Source organism: Phalangium opilio, unplaced genomic scaffold, assembly GCF_054372755.1.
Source record: "Phalangium opilio isolate 3A_F unplaced genomic scaffold, DU_Popi_V2 ptg000041l_1, whole genome shotgun sequence".
In the NCBI taxonomy this organism is placed as follows: Eukaryota; Metazoa; Arthropoda; class Arachnida; order Opiliones; family Phalangiidae; genus Phalangium; species Phalangium opilio.
This window is the reverse complement of record NW_028324165.1, coordinates 5,076,642-5,101,873: the sequence shown is the minus strand read 5'-3', so window position 1 is coordinate 5,101,873 and position 25,232 is coordinate 5,076,642. Positions and strand designations below refer to the sequence as shown.

Below are 25,232 nucleotides of genomic sequence, written 5' to 3'. Positions count from 1 at the left end.
AGCGTACTTGCCTAAACTTACCTCTGTTATTTTCATAGAGATCAGAACATATATATTAGAACTCAATTGTTATTTTCATTCATCAAGTAACCAAGGCTTAAAATTGGCGACATAGCACACTCACACTCCCCCTTCCCCTTCCCACTACCTGAACCTGATTGGCTGAAGTCTTTTTTCGCCGAGCGTTTAGCGAAAAAAAATAGAACAGTCGCTTTGGGACTCTTTGGGGCGATTTTGACGGCGACTAGAAGAAAATTCGCTCATTTTAGTCGCGCGTATCAAGTCGCGTGGCGAAAAATGCATTTTTTCGCCAAGTGAGAACCAGGCTTAAATCGGTTTATCAGTGTACTCGAATTGTGCTAGTATCGATACAAAATTTTGTCTCGTTTGCTCTGGCGCAACTTGAATCACACATCACCTGCACGCAACCAAGCTCTTCTAACCACCTCACAATCTACAATTTCTATTTGCCTTTGGCATACCTCGTTTCTCCACCATCGGTAAATGGAGAAAACGTAAAACCAGAGAAAAGCGTACATACGTATACACTCTTTGAATTGTAATTACTTTGGCTAGGATTTTATATGCCAAAAGAATTATATCAAAACTCGTTCTGCTCCCCAGAAACTTTCTCTTTCAAGTATCGTATATATGAAACAGAAACCCGGCACTGGTGGTAATTTTAAGGTAGACCACTCGTACAAACTGCCATTACTTGAAGTTCCCTATTTCCAATATAGTCTTAGGTTAAGTTGACTTATTATATCGTTCGTTTACCTGAATATCAGGTTAACTTTGATAATGGTATTTCAATGATAGGGTATGTAACCTAGATTTCAACGAGATAAAAGGCATAGAGGTCTTTTTCTTCATATTTATTACTTAAAAGGTGAACAATGTGAAAAGGGTGTATAGAATAATAAAAAAAATTGTTATTCTCGCTATCAAAATCACTTTTCAACGCCAAAGGGTGCTAGCATCGTACTGACATGCTTAGGCTAACTCTGTTAGGGTTATGTTTCAAAATATCACGATTTTTCCCTAGAATTTTGGCCTCTTGTGTCCGTCAACTTTTAAATTTGGTGCTGGTAACTTGATCTTTTGAATCCAGTTTGATAACACTTTTTTTTTGCGAAATTCTTTTATCAAATAATTAAAATTTTAATTAAAATTTGAATTAAAAATTAACTTAAGAATTTTAATTAAACGATAAAAGTTTTTGGGGATAACTAATTACCTACGTTTTATGGGTAATCAATAATAATTGTAATTGACATAAAGGAGAGAGACTTTAAAGCAGTGGCTAATCAGAAACACCATGTATATTCATATTGATAGATTAAATATAAACAAGTTGGGAAACCAAATAAACCTCTCCGAGTCGAGAAGCAATTAAGAGGTTTTTCTTAAATAATTAAATAAATATAATTGATATTAATTATTTTAATCGTCATTAATTTACCTTAATTCTAGTTAAATCGTTTTAAGAAACTTTATTTCTAAAATCATTTTAAACATAGCTATATTGTTGACGTTTGAATTCAAGCGTATGCCTCTTTAACAGTTTTTGGAAATTTAGGATATATAAAGCGATTGATTCACAATAAATGATAAGAAAACGCGAAATTGGGTGAATCTGTGGTGGAAGCCCTGCCAATGGGAGGCTGGACGTTTCTCGTAACCCTAACGATGATAATGGAGTAAAAGCAAATATTACTTTCTGTGGACACGTTATCACCGATTTGCCAACAGAGAACGCGGTGACAGACACACAGAAACATCCAGTTTAATACCTCTCCGTGACGCCATCATCACTCGGAGAGGTAAAAATTGCTATCTGCGAACATGTTTGCTCCGATTTTCCAACTGCGAACGCGGTTACAGACACACGCACACACAGACACGTCCAATGTAATACTTCTCCGTGACGTCATCGTCACCCTGAAAAGTAAAAACCACGTTAATTGACACGGTATAAAATCCTTTTTACTGTGTCAATTAAAGTGGCTTTTGAACTAATGTTTACAACATTCATATTTCCAAATAATGTTTGTGATGTCGAAATATATCTTTCGAATAACGTAACAATTTATTTCGAGTCTTCTTGTCGAATGCTGGGTTCGTTTTTTTCCCGCATTACAGCATTCCGTTGCCATGTAGTACGTTGCTTATAAAATCGTTTCCTCGACCAGGGTCCCATAAAATATTTATATCAGAGAATTGGAAAGCCAAACTTTATATCGCATCAATAATATGTAGACTGAAGCTCGAGGGATTTCTCAATCCATATACGGATGCGGTAGTAAGAAAACAGTAGATGTATAATAGGTCATCTTCAATAGAACTTCGTTAAGTAAGTTATCATTCGACTTCGTTAGCTTTATTTGCCTCTCTTTTATCTCTTAAGTGACTTGCTCTAGGGCTAATAAATTTAGACCGAGGGGTCCAACATTTACACCAAATTCAGTACGATACAATTTTCTAAATGAGATCCGAAAGGAAAGGGGAAATCGTAAAATAATTGATGAAATTATGAAATCTTGTACGAAATCGCAAAATATTAGAAGGAATCATGAAATTTTGTACGAAGTCGCAAAATATTAGAAGGAATCGTGAAATTTTGTACAAAATCGCAAAATATTTGAAGAAATCGTGAAATTTTGTACGAATTCGCAAAATATTTGAACAAATCGTGAGATTTTGTACGAATTCGCAAAATATTTGAAGACATCATGAAATCTCTGAAGAAATCACAATATATTTGAAGAAATCATGAAATCTCTGTAGAAATCTCAAAATATTTGAAGAAATCATGAAATCTCTGGAGAAATCATGAAGACTATAATGAAAGGAGGAGATCAAGGAATATTATTGACATTTCGAAATAATGAAGAATATTTCGAGATATTTCAGGAAATAGCGAAATTTCTGGTGTAGTCTCAAGTCTCAACATCTGAGAAAAAGAGCATATCTCAAAATCTCCGGTCGAACTGCCAAATCTCTGGTGTAATCACGAAATCTTTAAAACGTATTCGAAATTTTTGAAGATATCTCGAAATTCTTGAAAAAAAAAACCAATGAAATCTTTGAATTATCACGAAATCTTTGAGAAAGTCAAGAAACCTCTGAAGCAAACGAAATCTGGTGGTATGAAATGTATACAGCCGTAAGTGGAATTGCTTGATTGATTTTACCTAAAAAAACTAACTCGGTGCCTCCAAAGGGAATACAAATACCACTTTTCACATTGAAAATACCATTTTCCTAATTCTCCAAATCTCCTGAGTTCAAGGATTAGTGGTCTGCTACTAATCTAGTCTATTGCGAAGCTCTGCTTTTGGCCATGTGTCTCGCGCTCCTAACATAGGGGCCTAACTCAATGATATACCAAAATTTTAAGTGGAAGCAGAGAAAACATTACTGGAATAGTATGTATTGTCGATAGTTGTTACGAACAAAAGCGTTCCTTCTCCATTTTTAATTATGGCGTGGCAACAGAAGTGGAAGCTGAGTGGAAAACCCCATACCTACAACGTTTCCTCTGCCCCCCCCCCCACCTACGGCACCAAAGTCCTCCCAGCATCCTCAGCGTTTAGGTATAGTCGTACGGCAAAGGATACCCCCTGTGTCTTAAAAATAGAAGCTAGTTCTAATACAAATACAATGGCGCTACGCGGCAGCACTTAACAATCGCCTACCTAATTGTAAGGGCGTACGAAAGGTACACTGGGAAAGTTTCAGTGCCGCATATCGCCCATCATCATTTCTACGCCGTCTTACCTCTGCTGGACAGGGTCGGAAATAAGCACAGGACACATATTATTATCCAATAAAATTCTAAAATGTTCCATAATTTTTTTTTTAAAAAACTAAGGGGGTCACTGGACAATTGACCAATACATTTGGAAACCATTTTTGCGCACTCCAGTGGACAATGTCCTCTATATTTTCCAGTCAAAGGGGGGTGGGTTACTGGACACATGCCCTATAAGAAATTTTCTTATTTCCGGCCCTGATGCTGCTGGAACGAGTGCTGGAAGGATTATTAAATTCCCGTTTCATCCGTGCAATTTACGAACAAATGCAGTTCATTTTACTTCATTACTTTTATCTCTCTTGGAACTTGGAAGTACTTCTTTTCAAGTAAAACGAAATCTTGGCACAATAATAACACTTTCTGCATTGAAAATACCTAATTCCCAACTGCTACTTAATTCTCGTTGGTTCATGGATTTGCAGTCTGCACTGTGGTCTGCTACTATTCTACTCTGTGAGTCTGTCACGAGGTTATTCTTACAAATATTAGTTAACGCAACTTGCCATTTAGTCGTCGTACACGTATCATTTTCAGAGGTCCTTAGGGTATATTTATTGATCTTTGCACTCTCTCTAAAACGCTGACCCATTGTATTTAAAGTTTATTCCCGGTTTATTCAAAACTAGGAGAAAGTTTAATGACTACGTCTGCAGCTTTCAACCCCAAATCTTCGGGCGAACGCGCAAATTGTTGCCGCTCCTAATTACACGGAGCATTCGTTAAAATGTATCCTTTTAAATTTTTAATATTCATTCGTTACTTTAGCGTTCTTGTACCTTTTCCATCATGGTTCAAGCGATATTTTCATTATAAAAACTATTTAATTCTACCCTTAAGAAAGAAAAAACCCCTCCTTAAAAACAACCTTATACCCGCACCCCTCTAAAACACTCTCCACTTTGAAAATGAACTCTTCTCTTCCCGCCAGAGAAAGCGCGCGAGAGAGAGGGAAAATCCTCAAAGATGCTCCGAAGGTTCGTCTGCTAACCAAAGCCGTATTGGCCAAGGCTTACGTTACGTCATATCTGCTTTTGATTGCCGCAAGGGGGAAGCATGAACTGGGCACAATTGTTAGGGGGAGGGAGGTGGCTGGTAGCTTATACTCGTTGCGGTACCCGTTACGCTATCGTTGGTTCAACTCCTCCGAACAGATTTTCACCCCCGTTTATACCCACCCTGAAATTCTATTCGTTTTGGCGGAGCTGACGGAGACTGGTTTCAGACCGTGTTCAGACGAGGTTGACTCGTGCAAGTGGTTAGAAGCCAGCTCGTTTTCGTGAAAGATTCTCTAGTAAATATTGTTAACGCGTATTGTGTAGAACTGTGTACAGAATTTGTCGTATTTTTCAACGTCGTGTTAACTTTAGTAATGCGTATTAATTATGAACTGAACTGAACTATATTGTGTGGATTTTTGGGATTTTGTCATTTTGAAAAACATGTCGTCTGGTTTTTGTGCATCTATTGCATAATTTGTATAAGAAATTTCTCGGAACAGTGTTTATTCATCAACGTTTTTGGGTAAGCTTTACTTTTGAATACCGTTTAAAATCGTGTTTACCTTACGACCTGTGATTCATTGATAATATCTAGCCGTGTATGATTAAGTAAACTTATGTAGAAATTTAATCAAAACGTTATGATCTTCTCCGTATTCTTACAAATTCAAAAATTCCAGATGGCCCTTTTTTGGGTCTGTTTTTAAACTTAGCCCTGTAAAACTGTAAGGTTGTTGTAAACACCACTTTCTAGTGAATTTTTACGATGTCTACATAGTTGTCAAAATATTAAACCAAATCGGGTCCAGTTCAAAACTGTGCCTACATACTAGTGAAAGACACTAAGTCATAATAAGGTTTGAAAATAATAATTAGGCGTTTGAAAATAGTTTATTTTCGGTATTGTTTTGAATCTCTTTAAGATAAGACTATTTTGAAAATTCTGCTGTTAAACTTTGAAACAGTAGTGCGGCGTTTAGGATAAAACGAGTAGAACTATAGACGTTCACACTTAATTTCATTAAGTTGAAATTTCACGATAACTTCTAGGCCTAGGAGTTAAGCCTAATTTTAAAGTGAAAATAATGTAGTGTAGGCAATTTTCTCGATCCAAACTTGAAAGGTCTACAACTCTAGTAGAGTAAACACATCCGTTTTTCAGACAATTTCGTAAACCATTTTTTGTTTTACAATTCCGTTAGAGAGTTGAAACAGAACTGGTGCTGTTAAATTAGATTAGTGGAATGACGTTTCCTAATCATAATATAAAGCAGACTTAAATTAATTTAAGAGCTTTCGAAATCACTCAAAGGTTAACTTTAACGTCAAGTTGTCGTGTTTTGCGCCATTAAATATTCATAATATTAAAAATAATTTATGTTAAACGTCAAAAGCTACTGGGGATTTTGTATTTGTTGTTTAATGTTGTTACTTTGTCTGCTGATTTAGTGTACCTTGGTAGCCCTTAATGTTTTAGTAAGGACTTTGAAGAGAATTTAAGGAAAGGGTTGAGGATTATGCTTTAAGATTATTGGTTAGTTTAAGACGCCTCTTACGCGTAGACCTAAGGGGATGGACAGTTACCGTTTATAAATTTTGTCTTTAAAATAAATCTGGTGTATTCTTGGCAATTATTCGTCCCAAAATTGCAGTTGAAACCCTTAAAGCTTCTCAATATTTTAAAATAAATTATTTAATCGTGATTACAAGTATCCAACCCCTTTTTCGTAGCTTTAGCATCTCTCGCAACCACTTAACAGACTAGGAAATTTAATCCATTAATATTATCGAGATGCTCATCCCTTACCGTTGCTTATTTACCTTTTGAATAGATTATAATTGGTGTAAAAATGTATTAGTGGTTAGCCTCTCGAATATTATACACGAATCTATGTTTGAGAGTCTATGGTATGTGTTTAAAAGGCAATCAGGTAAAATAGTAGTATTCCCCCTCCACGGATTTTTAAAAGTTTGTACTCATTTCTGATAGTAAAGGAGGTGAGGAACACGATGCCGTTAAAAATTTCCACCGCAAATGATTTTGAATTTTTTTTTTTTAATTTTTTTTTTATGAAAATTGCAATATTTTGGAAAAGGAGAAATCTAATAGAAACTGAACCTAACCTAACCTAAGCTAACCTAAGCTAACCTGAACCTGAACCTGAACCTAACCTGAACCTAACCTAACCTAACCTAACCTAACCTAACCTAAACCTAACCTAACCTGAACCTAAAATATCCCAAACATAATCTAAACAAGTGTATGCGCCCCAAATATCAAATATACAAACAACCATAAGTAATATGTGCTACCTTTTTTTTTTAAAAAAAAATCATTTGCGGTGAAAAATTTTGACGGCATCGTGTTCCCCACCTCATTTACTATCAGAAATGAGTACAAACTTTTAAAAATCCGTGGAGGGGGAATACTACCATTTGGCCGGCAATCAACCAGGGATACGATGGTTTTAAGCACATGTAAAGGTTTTGTCTGCTTAGTTCCATTTATTGGATGGGAAGGCAGTGAGAATTGATAAGACGAAGGTTGTAACGTTCGGATTAATGATATCAGTCTATGGGTCTTTTTGGTTTGGATTTTAGGGTTCATGATGGACATGTACAATATGGGAAAATATTAATTAAATTGGTTTAAAGCAAAAACAGAGAGGAATATAAGGAAAAAATCATCATTAGCTCGAAAAGTCATAGAAAATCGTATTTCGGAAAATTAGGTACAATTATAATTATTTTGGAAAATCGGGAAAAATTACTTCTAGTTAAATTCCTTGGCTTGAACCAAATTAACTTTTATAAATCATCATTACCTTGAAAAATCAGGGAAAATTATTATTAACTAGAAAAGTCAGGGAAAATTATCATTAACTTGAAAGTTCAGTTATAATTATTTGGGAAAATCAGAGAAAGTTATAATTATTTAAGAAAATAAGTTCCAATTATAATTATTTCGTAAAATTAACATTGCTTCGTAAAATCATGGAAAATTAGCATTGTTTCGTAAAATAGGGGAAAATTTACATTGTTTCATAAAATAGGGGAAAATTAACATTGTTTCGTAAAATAGGGGAAAATTTACATTGTTTCGTAAAATAGGGGAAAATTTACATTGTTTCGTAAAATAGGGGAAAATTAACATTGGTTCGTAAAATCGGGGAAAATTAACATTGGTTCGTAAAATCGGAGAAAATTAACATTGGTTCGTAAAATCGGGGAAAATTAACATTGTTTCGTAAAATAGGGGAAAATTTACATTGTTTCGTAAAATAGGGGAAAATTAACATTGTTTCGTAAAATAGGGGAAAATTTACATTGTTTCGTAAAATAGGGGAAAATTAACATTGTTTCGTAAAATCGGGGAAAATTAACATTGTTTCGTAAAATAGGGGAAAATTTACATTGTTTCGTAAAATAGGGGAAAATTAACATTGTTTCGTAAAATCGGGGAAAATTAACATTGTTTCGTAAAATAGGGGAAAATTTACATTGTTTCGTAAAATAGGGGAAAATTTACATTGTTTCGTAAAATAGGGGAAAATTTACATTGTTTCGTAAAATAGGGGAAAATTTACATTGTTTCGTAAAATAGGGGAAAATTAACATTGTTTCGTAAAATAGGGGAAAATTAACATTGTTTCGTAAAATCGGGGAAAATTAACATTGTTTCGTAAAATCAGGGACAATTATAATTATTTAGGAAAATCAGGGAAATCTGTTTTGGCAAATTCCTAGGTATAATCCAAACAAACTTTAGCAAGACCCATAACTTCAATTTGTAGATCAGGATAACAGATGTTTAATGTGCACATAGATTAACATATTTTTTCAGCGCGTAAATTCTGTTAAGAGTCCAATCCAAATAATGTTTTACATTATAAAGTCTCATTTAATGTTGAATGTTACACCTGCATATCTATCAGAAGCACTATTAACCTATAAACATCCGGGAAATTATATTACCTTGGGAAATTTCTTATTAACCCTGTGTAACGTGCACAAGAAAATTTCACGAAGAATTACAAATTACAATGATATAAGATCTCCTTTTTGAACCGATATGGTTACAAAAATTGTTGATTTTGAGTGATTTTTTTTTTTTTTCGCTAATACGCCTTCATAATTTGAGCGATTTTTTTCTTCAAAAATCGAGCATTTTAATTTTAATTTGAATTTTTCTGATAAGTTAGTCATTTTGTGGGTGTAAAACTTTGGCACACGATCTCTTAATAGTGAGATAAATGAATGTTTAAAGTCTACGCCCTAAGCCTTAATCTAAAAGGTGCTTGTCACCCTTATTTTATGACGTTTAAAACACATATTGAATATTGCATTCTTTTTGGCAAGTGATATCAAATATTTTCTTAACAAGTGAAATTAAAATGAAAAGGAGACATCTACATTCTACAATGTGCACTAAAAGTGCTAGATAACTTCTTAACTTTAACCGCGCTTCATGGTTGCCAGTAATTTCAGTGCGAGATTATCTCGGATTTGGAACTAAATGATGAATCTGAATAGAACTGAACTACAACCTATTCAATCTGTTGTAGATAGTGGTTGAATTGCACTCGCAATAGACTGGCAACACTTAAATGTACTTAAAAATACTGACCCAGAGTTCATACCAAACATGAAAAACACGGAAAACCTGCAGGAAAACTCAGGGAAATAAATAGTTGACAAAAAACTGAGGGGAAATTTAGAATATTTAGTAAAATTCAGGGAAGTTGCTGAAGTCGGGAAATGTATGAGGTTTGAGTAAGTTTTCTGTGAAGATGTTGCTTCAACTATAAAAACCCTCCCGTTGTTATTACTCCCATATATGGGGAAAAAAACTGGAAAACCCAGGGAAATATATGGGAAAAAAACATGGAAAACTCAGGGAAATATATGGGAAATAAAAAAACATGGAAAACTCAGGGAAATCACTTTTCCAAAAGTTGTACGGACCCTCTGACCTCAGAAATATTTCGTTAAAACCAAATATTTACTTATTATTGTTACTTATTTTTTACAACAAAACACTCTAATATAAAAATTGGTAACGAAAAATACGAAAAATATTCAATCTTACAACTCTCTAGAATTTTATTAAAAATTGCGTTGAGATCTTTTGGGGTAAAAAACTAAAAAATAATCTTGGATGAAATTACTTATTTTTATTTATTCTTTTTTTTTTTTTTACCGCGTTTGTCCAAGAAACTCAATTATCGCCGTAATTATTTTGATGGAATTCGTTAATTACAATTTCTTTAATGTACAAAAGGGAGCAATTTTCGAGGATACAAACGCTTCATTCTAAGCATAACGAAGTTCTTTTTTGTTTTAATTGAGAGGAGAAACTAATTTAATATCTTATAAAACCAGCGCGACGTCGCACTCGTCTAATAAACCAACCCAGCAACTTTATTCTAAGTTAGTTTGTAGCCACAGCGTATCGTATGAAGTTCACTTTACTTATTTATTTATTTATTTTTTCGGTGTCATTTCTTTGCAATTAAAGCGTAAGAGATGAAGAAGTGGGGCTCGAAAAAAATGCCATCCACATGCTTTTATTGGGTTTTTTATGTTTTATTGGGTTTTCCTGGATTATATTCGGTTTTGGATGGGTCTTATGGAGTTTTCCCCGGTTTTATTGTGGTTTTCGTGGGTTTTATTGGGGTTTTCGGTGGGTTTTATTGGGGTTTTCGGTGGGTTTTATTGGGGTTTTCGTGGGTTTTATTGGGGTTTGCGGTGGGTTTTATTGGGGTTTGCGGTGGGTTTTATTGGGGTTTTCGTGGGTTTTATTGGGGTTTTCGGTGGGTTTTATTGGAGTTTTCGGTGGGTTTTATTGGGGTTTTCGGTGGGTTTTATTGGGGTTTTCGGTGGGTTTTATTGGGGTTTTCAATGGGTTTTATTGGGGTTTATATTTAGAAGTCGCTTCAATTTTAGTAATTGTCACTCAAATCGCAGGGTTGGCAAAAATCCGGATTTTTCTTGAAAAAGCCACTGGTATGGTTTTTTGCTGGTTTAAACCGGATTTTATTGGATTTATCTGGCTTTTTTTTAAACTACTCTCTAGTGCTTAATTTTAGCACTTCTTTTTTACATTTACTGCGCTAGTTGACTTCTGCTAGGTCGTCTAATTGAGAATAATTTTTATTGTACATAAAAGTTGATAAAACTATAGACATTTCCCTTAGAGATGACTAGGGCCCCTGATTTAATCGGGATTTTTCAATCCAACCCGAACCATATCGGGTGGGTGAGAAAATTACTTAAAAATGTTTTGCTGGTCGGGTCGGGTAGGGTTATCATATCGTCTACCTGGGTAGACATTTTTGTGATCTTCAATAGGGCAGGGTTGGGCCCGGGTAGACATTTTTGTGATCTTCAATAGGGCAGGGTCGGGCCCGGGTAGGCTTTTTTGTGATCTTCAATAGGGCAGGGTCGGGCCCGGGTAGGCTTTTTTGTGATCTTCAATAGGGCAGGGTCGGGCCCGGGTAGGCTTTTTTGTGATCTTCAATAGGGCAGGGTCGGGCCCGGGTAGGCTTTTTTGTGATCTTCAATAGGGCAGGGTCTGATAAAGATTTTTCTAAATACGCGGTCCGACCCAACAATTTAGCGTTGCGAAAAATTCAACTCAGTCTCACGAGTTTCGGGTGGGTCAGTGGGAGGAGGGCGCGTCAAACTAACCCACAATGTATGGGAATCGACCATTTCGATGAAATAAAGAGGTAAAGACATGTGGGTCAAACGTTTCCTTCCATCTCACTTTATGGTGCCTGCGCTGTACTCTATTATTATATTTTTTGAAAAATCCACTGGATTTTTCATCGTGGTTTAAACCGGTTTAATCCAGGTGGATAAAACCGGACTGGATACCAGCGTGCCAACCCTGATGTCAAATGTCACTGATTAATAAAAAAATCTTAAAATATTTCATAACAAATAATAAATATTATAAGAAGTTAAAGTTGAAGTTGAAATAATAAATATCTTAAACTATCTTTAAAAAGAACTATACAATACAATCGATGGTATTACCTCCAATACAAAAGAGAAGAAAATGTTATGTTGTAACAGCAAGTAAAGAAGGGTGCTACGTTGCAATGGCGCCACGGACGCCTTAGAAATTCTCTAAACCAATTTATCCCGGTTTGGCTTGGAACTGATGGGAAATAGCCTAATTCCCCCGGGATTGGTGGTCGAGTTTAATGAACGTTTCGTTTTTATTGGTTGTTCAATGTATTTATCCTACACGTCTGTCCATATACTGGTTGTTTCAAAAAGGGTTGTAACTTGTAGACTCGAAGTACAATATGGGCCAATTTAAGCCGAAAATGTTATATGACATTTTGGCTTAAATTCCACCATTTACGATCGAGTTAAGATTGGAGTGTTTTAGGTATGACCCCTTAAGTTAAAGTAAGAAACTGAAAGACAATGATGTCGAATTTAATTAAGGGGTCATCCTTAAAACACGAAAAATCATTACTTGTAAATATTGTCCCTTAAGACAAAATGTTTCATAGAACATTTTCGACTCAAAATCAATTGGCCATTTAACCCACGGTATTTCCATAGAACATTTTCGACTCAAAATCGGCCATAGAACCCACGGTAGTTCCATAGAACATTTTCGACTCAAAATCCCCCGCCGTACTTCCGTTGTACCATCCTTTTTGTAACACCTTGTAAGGTTGTGTTCTGTTTGTCTGTACTTAGTAATACAATTTGTGGTTCTTGTAACTTGCCGAAGGTTATTACAAATTTATAGTGTTTTATGTCAAATGAAAGTTTATATTTAATTCATGACAATAGAGTTGAAACATACGTTTACTATTTACTTGGTTGGTAAAACCTTTAAGCCGATGCAAAGCGCTATTCTCTCATTGCGTGATAGTTCTGTTTACTTAACTAAAAGTTCTCTTCTATATTTGTCAACTTTGACTTGTTATACAGGGTGTTTCAAAATGGGTGGTTGGACCGAAGTAAAGTGGGTTCTTAGGGTCATTTTGAGTCTAAAATGTTCTATGAGATTTTTAAATAAGTTATGATATGAGTGTTATTTAACTGTTTGGAAGCTTTTTTAAGAGTGATTTAAATGTTTTGGGAATTTAAGCAATGGATTAAATGATGTGGGGAGTTTTTAAGCAATGGTTTAAATGATGTGGGAGTTTTTAAGCAATGGTTTAAATGATGTGGGAATTTTTAAGCAATGGATTAAATGATGTGGGGATTTTTAAGCAATGGTTTAAATGATGTGGGAGTTTTTAAGCAATGGTTTAAATGATGTGGGAATTTTTAAGCAATGGTTTAAATGATGTGGGAATTTTTAAGCAATGGTTTAAATGATGTGGGAATTTTTAAGCAATGGTTTAAATGATGTGGGAATTTTTAAGCAATGGTTTAAATGATGTGGGAATTTTTAAGCAATGGTTTAAATGATTTGGGAATTTTTAAGCAATGGTTTAAATGATGTGGGAGTTTTTAAGCAATGGTTTAAATGATGTGGGAGTTTTTAAGCAATGGTTTAAATGATGTGGGAATTTTTAAGCAATGGTTTAAATGATGTGGGAGTTTTTAAGCAATGGTTTAAATGATGTCGGAATTTTTAATCAATGGTTTAAATGATGTGGGAATTTTTAATCAATGGTTTAAATGATGTGGGAATTTTTAAGCAATGGTTTAAATGATGTGGGAGTTTTTAAGCAATGGTTTAAATGATGTGGGAGTTTTTAAGCAATGGTTTAAATGATGTGGGAGTTTTTAAGCAATGGTTTAAATGATGTGGGAATTTTTAAGCAATGGTTTAAATGATGTGGGAGTTTTTAAGCAATGGTTTAAATGATGTCGGAATTTTTAATCAATGGTTTAAATGATGTGGGAATTTTTAATCAATGGTTTAAATGATGTGGGAATTTTTAAGCAATGGTTTAAATGATGTGGGAATTTTTAAGCAATGGTTTAAATGATGTGGGAATTTTTAAGCAATGGTTTAAATGATGTGGGAATTTTTAAGCAATGGTTTAAATGATGTCGGAATTTTTAAGCAATGGTTTAAATGATGTCGGAATTTTTAAGCAATGGTTTAAATGATGTGGGAATTTTTAAGCAATGGTTTAAATGATGTGGGAATTTTTAAGCAATGGTTTAAATGATGTGGGAATTTTTAAGCTATGGTTTAAATGATGTGGGAATTTTTAAGCTATGGTTTAAATGATGTGGGAATTTTTAAGCAATGGTTTAAATATCGTGAAGCTTTTTTAAAGAATGGTTTAAATGTCGCCAAGTTTTTTTTGAAGAATCGTTTAAATATCGTTTTTTTTTTACAGAATCGTCAAGTTTTTTTAGAGAATGGTTTAAATGTTGCCGGAATTTTTACAGAATGCTTTAAATGTTGCCGGAATTTTTAAAGAATGCTTTAAATGTTGCGGTAAAGAATTCTTTAAATATCGTCAAGGTTTATTAAAGAATGCTTTAAATACTGTGAAGATTTTTAAAGAATGGTTTAAATACTGTGAAGATTTTCAAATAATAATTCTACAAAAAATCTAATCAAACTAATTCAAAAGAAAATAACTAAAAACCATATTAATATAAATTCTTGACTCGTGAGTCGTGACAACACACACCGTGCTCTCTCTTATACACCTTGTAGGCTAGTAAGTATATCAGTTTATTAACCCTGCCTTGAAAACAAATCAATGTGACTATCTGAGTTGGAAAGTTAGAAAGACCTAATCATCATGAAAACGGTATAGTGAATTGACGACAAGACATTGTTATCGAAGCAAATTAAACTTAAGATATTCTGAAAGGGGAAAAAGGAAAAATACAAGCCTAGGTAGGTAGTATAAGGAGTGAGAGAGAACTAGCGAGTGAAGAAGGAAAAAAAAACATTTCAATTGAGCCTTATTCCTTGACAAGGAAGGAAGGGAGAATTTCTTCCTTTTTTCCTGAGTTTCCCGAGAGCTATACAGCAAAAACCGCGGAAATTCAGACTCGCACAGGGCTATTCATTCTTTGGCCATCAGATAACGAGGAAATTTTCTTTTTCTCCTTCCTTACTCCCCCTTCCCCTTTCCCACCGTATAGTTTCTCTTTTTACAATGAAACAAGGGCTATTTTCTATCTGACATACATAGATATCAGAAGTAGTATAATAGATAGTTTTCACACATGGAGGATTCATACCATTTGCACCAGAAGGCCGGGCTATCTGGCGGACAGAAACCCGTCTGCTTTTGTCCTCCAGATAGCCCGGCTTCCTGGTGTAAATGGTATGAATCCTCCATGTGTGAAAACTATCTATAATAATAATCTAGCTTTATTTCGTGTACATAACACCCTGTGGACTATATTTCAATGGGTCACGATTACAATGCATAGGGAGGTGGTGGCTAGCCCCTATGCGGCATGCCACAGCTAACCGACAACACCCTATACTAACTCAGGGTTGCCACAGTACCTGGAAATCCTGGAAAAGTCAGGGAATTCAAAAATGGGCGGAAAAGGTCCGGGAATTTTAAAAGTTTCAGCAAAGTCAGGGAATTTGATTTTAGTGGGTAAAATTTCTGGGGATAAGTCTTTATTGAAAGAGTAATAAAAGTTTCTCCTCATCAGAAAACTCTAGAGCAATCCTTAAAAATGTCTAGAATTGTTTTTCTAAAGTAAATGCCTTTAATAAATCTCTTAGACTGTTATTTATAGTTAAAATGTTTCTTCATCATTTTGGTGTAACAAATACATTGGAAAACTTAATGTAGAGAGTTTATTTAATTATAAGCACTTACAACGTGCTGTAAACATTTACGCTTTCGGCATAAAAAGATCAGGGAAAACCTGGAAAAGTCAGGGAATTTGGTTCTGAAAATTCCTTGGCAACCCTGTTAAACTATTACCATTAACCTCGGCAAGTATTGTAGCTATTGATCTGCGCTAAGTGATATTTAGACCAACTTTGGATGTTGTAGACCTAAATCTATATTTATTTATATAGGTATATTCCTGACTTGACTGTCTCACTGATAATGCACGCTGAGGCCGAACCGCTTTAAGTAGTAGGCTGAAACTTGGCAGGGACTTAACTCTTAAGTAGGAGGCACGCACTATAAAATATTTTTTCAATTTAGATGGTCAGGGAAACCTGCAAAAGTCAGGGGAATTTTGAAATGAAAAATCTGTGGCAACCCTGTAAATTTACATAATTATCTCTGATATCTATGTGCAGGACACTTTCTTTGTATTTTTTTATACTTTAGAACGCCATCTATGTATGAGGCTACTTATAAAAGGGATTTGCTAATGAGGCACATAGACAAGCAAGAAGAAGAAATCGTTCCTAGCGAGGAATAAGCTTCGACCATAAGTTTATTAGATACGTTCCATAAGTTCGTCTCTGGTTACAAACTGGAGCTTGTCATGAAGTGACGTAGGTCATAGATTCGAGGTAAAGCGACGCCTTGTAAGACGCTGTCAAAGGCTTACTACAGACAAGAAGCGCTATCTAATTTACTAGGTAGAAGGTTTAAGATGCCTAAGTATTCGCGCGTCATAGTCCCTGTCCCCCTTTCAAAATACAAGGGGGGACGTAAAAGGAGGCCGGGCTATTTCGCAGCCTCTCCTCAGTTGGAAAATACGGAATTTTCGTCAATTGCGTCGCGCTGACGTGAGTTTTCAAGAACCATTGAGATGCTGCTGGTTGTAATTTAGAGGCGGGGATTAACTCCGGACCTACGGTTGGACTGGAGATAAAGCTGGAAATGTGGCGAATTTATACCTTCTCCCTAGTAAACTAGATATCGCTTCTTGCTACAGACTAAATAGGAAGATGGAATGCAAAACTAACCGAGTGTAGGACTTCAATTCTCGCTTGTAGTTCTCCTTGGAACTAGCTCCCAGTTAGCCTGTAGTATTACGAAGTATAGGGAGTGTCAGACTTATGGAGCATATCTTATAAACTTATGCTTGAAGTAAGGGAATGCGTGTATCTTGGATTCAGTCTTTTCTATAAAACATCCTTTCAATTGGGCCTAATTCCTTGTTAGTTTTATTTGGATAATGATACTCTTTAATGTCCTTGTTGTCTTAAAAAGAAATAGATCTAAAATTGGACCTGGGCAGGCTTTAAAGAGATACCGGGGGCTCTTCTTTCTTAAGGGACGGAGATGGTGAGTTTAGTAGTTTTCGAATACCACTGTAAATTGACGGTGGTTCTAATAATTATATCGAAATAAAAATAAACGTAAATCGCAATTAATTGAAAAACTAAGCAGAGATATTAATTATATCATAAGTTCATAAGATATGTTCCATAAGTTTGTCACTGGTTCTAAAATGTACAAAACTAAACTGGCGAGCAGCCTAACTGCTCCTCCCTGTTTCAAAAGGGATTCACTGTATGTGAAAAGGAAATAATTATTCATTCCTTCAGACTTAATAGGAAGATGGACTGCAAAACTGATTGTAGCTAATTCTCGCGTCGCTCTTGAAATAACCCTCAGTAAGTCTCTAGATTTACGAAGTATTAGAAGTGTCATACTTATGGAACATACCTTATAAACTTATGATTATTGAAATAAAAATTAAAATAATCATAATTAATTGGAAAAATAAACCAAAAAAATTCATAATTATATTTAAAAGTAAACGAAAATTCATCATTATATTGAAAAGTAAACGAAAATTCATAATTATATTGAAAAGTAAACGAAAATTCATCATTATATTGAAAAGTAAACGAAAATTCATCATTATATTGAAAAGTAAACGAAAATTCATCATTATATTGAAAAGTAAACGAAAATTCATCATTATATTGAAAAGTAAACGAAAATTCATCATTATATTGAAAAGTAAACGAAAATTCATCATTATATTGAAAAGTAAACGAAAATTCATCATTATATTGAAAAGTAAACGAAAATTCATCATTATATTGAAAAGTAAACGAAAATTCATCATTATATTGAAAAGTAAACGAAAATTCATCATTATATTGAAAAGTAAACGAAAATTCATCATTATATTGAAAAGTAAACGAAAATTCATCATTATATTGAAAAGTAAACGAAAATTCATCATTATATTGAAAAGTAAACGAAAATTCATCATTATATTGAAAAGTAAACGAAAATTCATCATTATATTGAAAAGTAAACGAAAATTCATCATTATATTGAAAAGTAAACGAAAATTCATAATTATATTGAAAAGTAAACGAAAATTCATAATTATATTGAAAAGTAAACGAAAATTCATAATTATATTGAAAAGTAAACGAAAATTCATAATTATATTGAAAAGTAAACGAAAATTCATAGTTATATTGAAAAGTAAACGCAAATTCATAGTTATATTGAAAAGTAAACGCAAATTCATAGTTATATTGAAAAGTAAACGCAAATTCATAGTTATATTGAAAAGTAAACGCAAATTCATAATTATATTGAAAAGTAAACGAAAATTCATAATTATATTGAAAAGTAAACGAAAATTCATAATTATATTGAAAAGTAAACGAAAATTCATAATTATATTGAAAAGTAAACGAAAATTCATCATTATATTGAAAAGTAAACGAAAATTCATCATTATATTGAAAAGTAAACGAAAATTCATCATTATATTGAAAAGTAAACGAAAATTCATCATTATATTGAAAAGTAAACGAAAATTCATCATTATATTGAAAAGTAAACGAAAATTCATAATTATATTGAAAAGTAAACGAAAATTCATAATTATATTGAAAAGTAAACGAAAATTCATAATTATATTGAAAAGTAAACGAAAATTCATAATTATATTGAAAAGTAAACGCAAATTCATAATTATATTGAAAAGTAAACGCAAATTCATAGTTATATTGAAAAGTAGACGCAAATTCATAGTTATATTGAAAAGTAAACGCAAATTCATAGTTATATTGAAAAGTAAACGCAAATTCATAGTTATATTGAAAAGTAAACGCAAATTCATAGTTATATTGAAAAGTAAACGCAAATTCATAATTATATTGAAAAGTAAACGAAAATTCATAATTATATTGAAAAGTAAACGAAAATTCATAATTATATTGAAAAGTAAACGAAAATTCATAATTATATTGAAAAGTAAACGAAAATTCATCATTATATTGAAAAGTAAACGAAAATTCATCATTATATTGAAAAGTAAACGAAAATTCATCATTATATTGAAAAGTAAACGAAAATTCATCATTATATTGAAAAGTAAACGAAAATTCATTATATTGAAAAGTAAACGAAAATTCATCATTATATTGAAAAGTAAACGAAAATTCATCATTATATTGAAAAATAAATAAAATAATATTTATTTATGAAAAATAATCTTTTAAACCTGAAAATATCGACGGAATATTTAATTTTTTTGACAAACTTCGTTTACAAACCCTGAATTAAATAAAATCTTAATCAAGAAACCCAAATAAGAATTTTTGAAAGTAAGACGTTTTAACAGAGCGTGGTAGACCTTTAAACCCCCTGTAGTCTACTCAATTTCCAAGGGTCGCCTAAATAGAGTCTAGTTCAGTCTTATCTATGTCTACTAATCATTGTGTCGCTGTCTCTCAAGTCGCGTCTTATAATCGTTTATAGTGAACCGCGTACGTACGTATCCTCCTAATCTTGAATTTTTCGCGAGCCTGCTTTTAAAAATAAACTATCACCGACCCTTGTTTATTATTATTATTCTTTCTTGATGCTTGAAACACTTTGTCCCGATTAATTAAGCCGAGCTTCTCGCCGCGCATTTTCCACTTAAAATGATAAAGATCACTCTACTTTTCTTGGCTACATTCAAGACTGTCACTCTTTAAAATCGTTAAAATCATGAGTTTATTCATTTTGACAAGGAGTAAGAAAATGGATCGGTTCAATTCAAATACCAGAAGTGAGATGAGACCAGAAGTACTGAGCTAACCAAATTCTTCACTCGGCGAAAGTGAATATTCTTGATAACACACCAACGGTTGGCCCTCTGGTAGCGGTTTCTGAATTTTCCCTCCAAAACATGAGACGCCCGTAGCGGTAGACGGCCGAACTAGATTCAAGGAGCCGCGTCCGTGTCCCGCCGCTTAGGTTGAGGGGAAGGGGGTAGGAAATGTTTTTGGAACTCGACCAATGTTTTTCTCTCTAGTGTAGGCGCGATGGAAGCGGCATAAAACCCTCAAATTTGTTCACTAGTGCCAGGATCTACTATCAATGCTAGAGCCCTTCACTTCTAGTCTCATCTCACTTCTGCAAGTACGAATGTTATTTGTCTTTTCATCTGTCTTCTTTTATCTTTTTGTAAGACCAAGAAGTGATATCTAGTTTACTAGGGAGAAGGTATAAGATGCCTAAGTATTCGCGCGCCATAGTCCCAGTCCCCCTTACAAAATACAAGGGGGGGGGGGAACGTAAAAGAAGGCGGGCTATTTCGTCTCTCCTCAGTCGGAAAATACAAGTAATCTTCGTCAATCGCGTCGCGCTGACGTGAGTTTTCAAGAACCATTGAGATGGTGGTTGTAATTTAGAGGCCGGGATTAACTCTGGACCTACGTTTGGACTGGAGATAAAGCTAGAAATGAGGCGAATTACCTTCTCCCTAGTAAACTAGATGTCACATCTTGATAAGACAAAGTCCTGACTGACAAAGTGACTGATAATTAACGCCAAGCTGAAACCACTTTACCTAGAAGGCTGAAAATTTGCAGGAATGTTACTCTTAAGTAGTAGGCACGCATTAAGAAAGGTTTTTCCAATCCGCCGCCATCTTGAAAAATGGCGACCAGAAGTGTAAAAATATCTTTTTACCTCTCCGTGTGACGTAGTCCAGGAGAGGTTCTGTAACGGCCGTGTCTGTGTGTGTGTCTGTCTGTCTGTCTGTCTGTTGTTACACCCACGTGACCGCGTTCGCAGTTTGCGTATCGGAGCAAACGTGTTCGCCATCTCCGAACTGCTTTCACAGTCACGGAAATGGCTCCTCTACTTGAGTTCTCACACCACCATCTTCTGGTCTTTGTCCATCCCACACGGACACCAGTCTGTTCTTACTGGCTTCTAATCACCACCATTTTCTGTTCTTTGTCAATCCCACATTGACACCAGTCTGCACTTACACTGGCTTCTAACACCACCATCCACTGGTCTTCCGTAATTACGAGATTTATAAACTCGCCCCACGTGGCCATAAAAGCCTTGGCTATAACTAAGAATAACTACTACGTTTCCTTAGGTTCAATCATACTTTATTAACTAACTAAATCATAAATAAATGCCAACTTGCATTATACAATTAAAGAACTTAACATAATTACTTATAATAAGGATGAAGTCCAATCCTAGGGTAAAGCCCTTCACTCGAGCGACTACTACATCTTAGTAGTAAAGGAGAACTGACTTTATGTCATAAGCAGACGATGCTTATATAGTACGGGGAAAGGTCAGAGGTAACTCGGTGTGTTAATCCTCTATGTAACCGTACACCCCTGGAGTGGAAACCCAGGAGGTCCCTTGATTATTACGGGAGGTTACAATATAATTAAAAATAATTATATTTATTTAAATATTAAAGATAAACCTCTCGTACAAAGAGAGATTATCACTGCCTCCTGTATCAACCAAGGCCCGTGCATGCGATATATTTCCTTCATTGCCTCCTATATCTACCAAGGCCCGTGCATGCGATATATTTCCTTCATTGCCTCCTATATCTATCAAGGCCCATGAATTGTGATATATTTCATTCATTGCCTCCTATATATATAAAGGATGAGGGCAAAAGTGTTTTCATTGGATAATTTTGTTTATATAATCTTCTCGACACGGAGAGGTAATATTTTGGTTTTCCCAACTTGTTATGGAATATCTTACGTGCATTTCAGCAGATTTCGTTAATATTTAGCACACTGGTCCTCAATATCTTATAGACGGGCTTGGTGGCTTTTGGACTTCGATGTTCCGCCATCCTTAAAAATGGCGGCCCGGAAACTATTAAAAATGTCCCGACGGGCTGACGGGTAACGTCGGGTGCCTTTGCTGCTAGAAAGGCGGCTCTTCGAAGTTTTTAGTTCCTTAAATTTAATTTTTTAAAAGTGGCATATTTCCAAACGATTTTTATTTGAAATTAAAATCTCTTGGACTGCAAATATTAATAAGATACAATGACAAATACATGAACATAACATCACATCGGCCATTACATAACAATACACACTTATTTGATATAAACCTCATCTATAAACTAAGATTTTTCGTAATATTTTACTTATTCGTGTAAATATTGAAACCTCCCACGCCTTTTCACATGATTGCCAAGTTATTGTCGAATTATACATAAATAGAACATTAACAGAACCGAGAACTTAGCAAAGTTCTACCAAAAATTCGTGAGTAACGTTGTCAAGTTAGTCTGGGCAAGGTTTGTAACGAAATGGTTGAAAGACTAAAAGGTTTCCACTTGTAAAAATATTATTGAGAAAACAGATGTCGTTGACGTTCCTAAGTAACCCTACAGACTTCCTTGACCTTTTCCTAATATATCTGTAACAGGAAGTATGTTTTTTAAGACCTCAAGTGGTGTTAAAAAACTTCATTTTCGATAAAAATTCACAGCTAGCAAAGTACAACCCACTTTTTTTCTGCTCAGTGCTGCCACATTAGGTAGAAAACCGCCAATAGGGCTTCTTTGAAATATTAATTGGCTTTTAGCTCTTTTTTGGGCTGTTTTAAATATTGTTAAATTAATAGAAGTTGGGCTGAAACTTGGATACAAGTTAAATATTGGGCTATTTTTTGGAACATTAATAACTGATTGGTTTTTTGAGCTAAGTTACATTTATTCTGTTGTTTAGAAAATATCGGTAGTAGCAACTTAGTGACGCGGTTAAACTCGTGTTGCTTTTCGCTACATTTGCAAGTTTTCAGTACAAAAGTACATTTGAGATTTTCTGCATTACATTTTTAAGTTTCACATCTAACATTAACGGGTATGGGGCGAAATCTCTCCGCTAGATGGCGCCAAAAGCCTTTAATGGAGAAATTTTCCTAACCCTAGGGAGAAATATACATTTCTTATCAGTCTTCAACTTTGAACAGTACATTTTAGTACATTACCGAAATTGTAATAAGCTACGTGATGTGGGCAGTGCCATCTCGTGCACGATACGGACATTAAGAAGGCATCGGCGGATGGGTAAAAATTATTTGAAATACGTCACAGACATCACGTGATGCTAAGATACAAAGGTTCCTCATGGAGTGGAACTGGACATCTAGTCCTTGTTTTTCGCTAGATTGCAGCGCCAATTCCATGAAGTGGTAATTTTCGAAATAAAACGAACTAAGCTTCTTTGAACCACGCCTCTCCTTGGTCACGTGCCTCTGACGTATTTGAAATAATTTTTACCCACCCGCCGATGCATTCTTTACAGTCCCTTTATCAAGCCATAAAATCCTTGTGTTGAAACCAAACCATTTCTGCGAAAACCTTGGTCTTTGGCGGTACTTTAGTGAAGGAGAGCTATGAGTATTTTTATAAAAAATTCACCCTATGGTCTGTGGCTGTGAGTTTCAAGTTTTGGCAATATTTGTTTGGCATTGGACCAAGCATCTTAGAAGTTTTCCGTCCAATTTTTCTATCTTGTTTATTTCGGTGAGTGTGGGGGGTTTTATCTGATCGTTAAAAGTTCTTTTTGATAGGGGTGTTCGCTAATCTACGCGTTAAAACGGGAGGAGGAATTTTAGAACATCTCTCAACTAGCGAAATCCCCTTGTACTAAATATAAATAATGATATACGAAAGTTTGAAACATGTTAACAACAAATAAAAGTACACTTCACTCTATGACGGTGTAAATAATTACGAGAAACGTTCTTTTGTGAAAGATACAAACACACAATTAAAGGGCCAGTCTCAATTAATTTTAAAATTTTAAACATGCCCTTAAACATGTCTATTAGTTAGTACCATAAGTTTATAAGGTATGTTACATGATGAGTTTGACACTTCCTATGCATCGTAATGCTACCATGAGACTTACTGAGAGCTAGTTCAAGAACGACAAGCGAGAGTTGACTACAGTCGGTTAATTTTGCAGTCCATCTAGCTCCTATCTAGTCTGTACTAAGCCTTTGACAGCGCCTCACCAGGCGTCGCTTTACGAGAATCTATGACGTTTTGCCACCGTGACTTCATTACAAGCTCTCAGTAACCAGTGTCTAACTTATTGAACATGAACTTATGGACAGAGTTAATAATTTTTCAATAAACTCAAATTTTTAATTTATAAAACCATATTTTGTACCCCCCCATCCTCAAAATAAAATCTTGTAGATTTCACGCTACCGGAAGTTGATGTCAATCCCCTGTGACGTAGAAGATAAACTAGGCCTAAACTTAGGCCTAATGTTATTGTATCCCCAAGGACAAAAACAATAACAATTGTGTGTTAAAACTCCCGGGAGTTTCGGCACCGAATATTTTTATCACAGTTAATTATCTGAGTTCCCCTCAAATTTAAAACTCAACAAATCTCCATCAATTACGAAAGACGCTCTTCACTTTTATAAAAAAACACTGGCGTATTCTTTTAATCACCGCAATCAAGCATTTTTCGGCAAAAAGACGCGATAGACATAGTAACACGGCATCACTTCATCGATAAAAATTTTCAATGCACGTTTCACACGATCTATCGGACGAATATGTTGGGGCCCGTAAGCCATAAATTTGGATAATCCCCAAGGGGATTTTTTACCCAACATCGAATCGAATCTATGTATAAACCATTCTCGCCAGTCAAACCCCCCCTCCCCCCGACTAGAACGTGGCACTTTAATTCCACGTGACTCAGATCGCTTTAGGACTATAAAAATGAATGCCTATGACGTCATAACGTGCCTATGGACCCCCTACAACATGGATATCAGAAATAAGCGAAGTCGAAACTCTGATTTGCAAGCTCTAGAATAGAATTTCTTTGAAAATATTGTCTGCTTTGTGGAATATTTCCATCTTCAATCAGGATAGGATACCTTTAAATTCGGGGAAACATCGAAAATTCATGGAATTTTGAAGCTTAATGTCAAATGTCAGGGAAAAGTCGGGGGGTTTTGAAAATAAGTGTGAAATGTCATTGGGATGGCATGGTATTTTGAAAATTGGTGTAAAATTCCATTGGGATGGCATGGGATTTTGAAAATGGGTGTGAAATGCCATTGGGATGGCATGGGATTTTGAAAATTGGTGTAAAATTCCATTGAGCTGGCATGGGATTTTGAAAATGGGTGTGAAATGTCATTAGATTGTGAATAGGGGTGTGAAATATCAGGGAAAAGTCAGGGAATTTTGAAAATGTATGTGAAATGTCAGGGAAAGTTTATGGAATTTTGAAAATGGATATATAATGT

General features: G+C 34.7%; 1 protein-coding gene across 4 annotated transcripts in view; it reads left to right on the top strand.

Annotated features, from left to right (window-relative positions):
• The first annotated feature begins 5,031 nt into the window (after window positions 1–5,031).
• The window catches only part of LOC149679514 (plexin-B-like), a 293,178-nt gene continuing 272,977 nt past the window's right edge, over window positions 5,032–25,232 (top strand). For all 4 annotated transcript variants that reach the window (XM_089835325.1, XM_089835323.1, XM_089835324.1 and 1 more), the window contains exon 1: window positions 5,032–5,338. The gene's annotated coding sequence lies outside the window, so the exon portion shown is untranslated. The remainder of the gene's footprint in view (window positions 5,339–25,232) is intronic.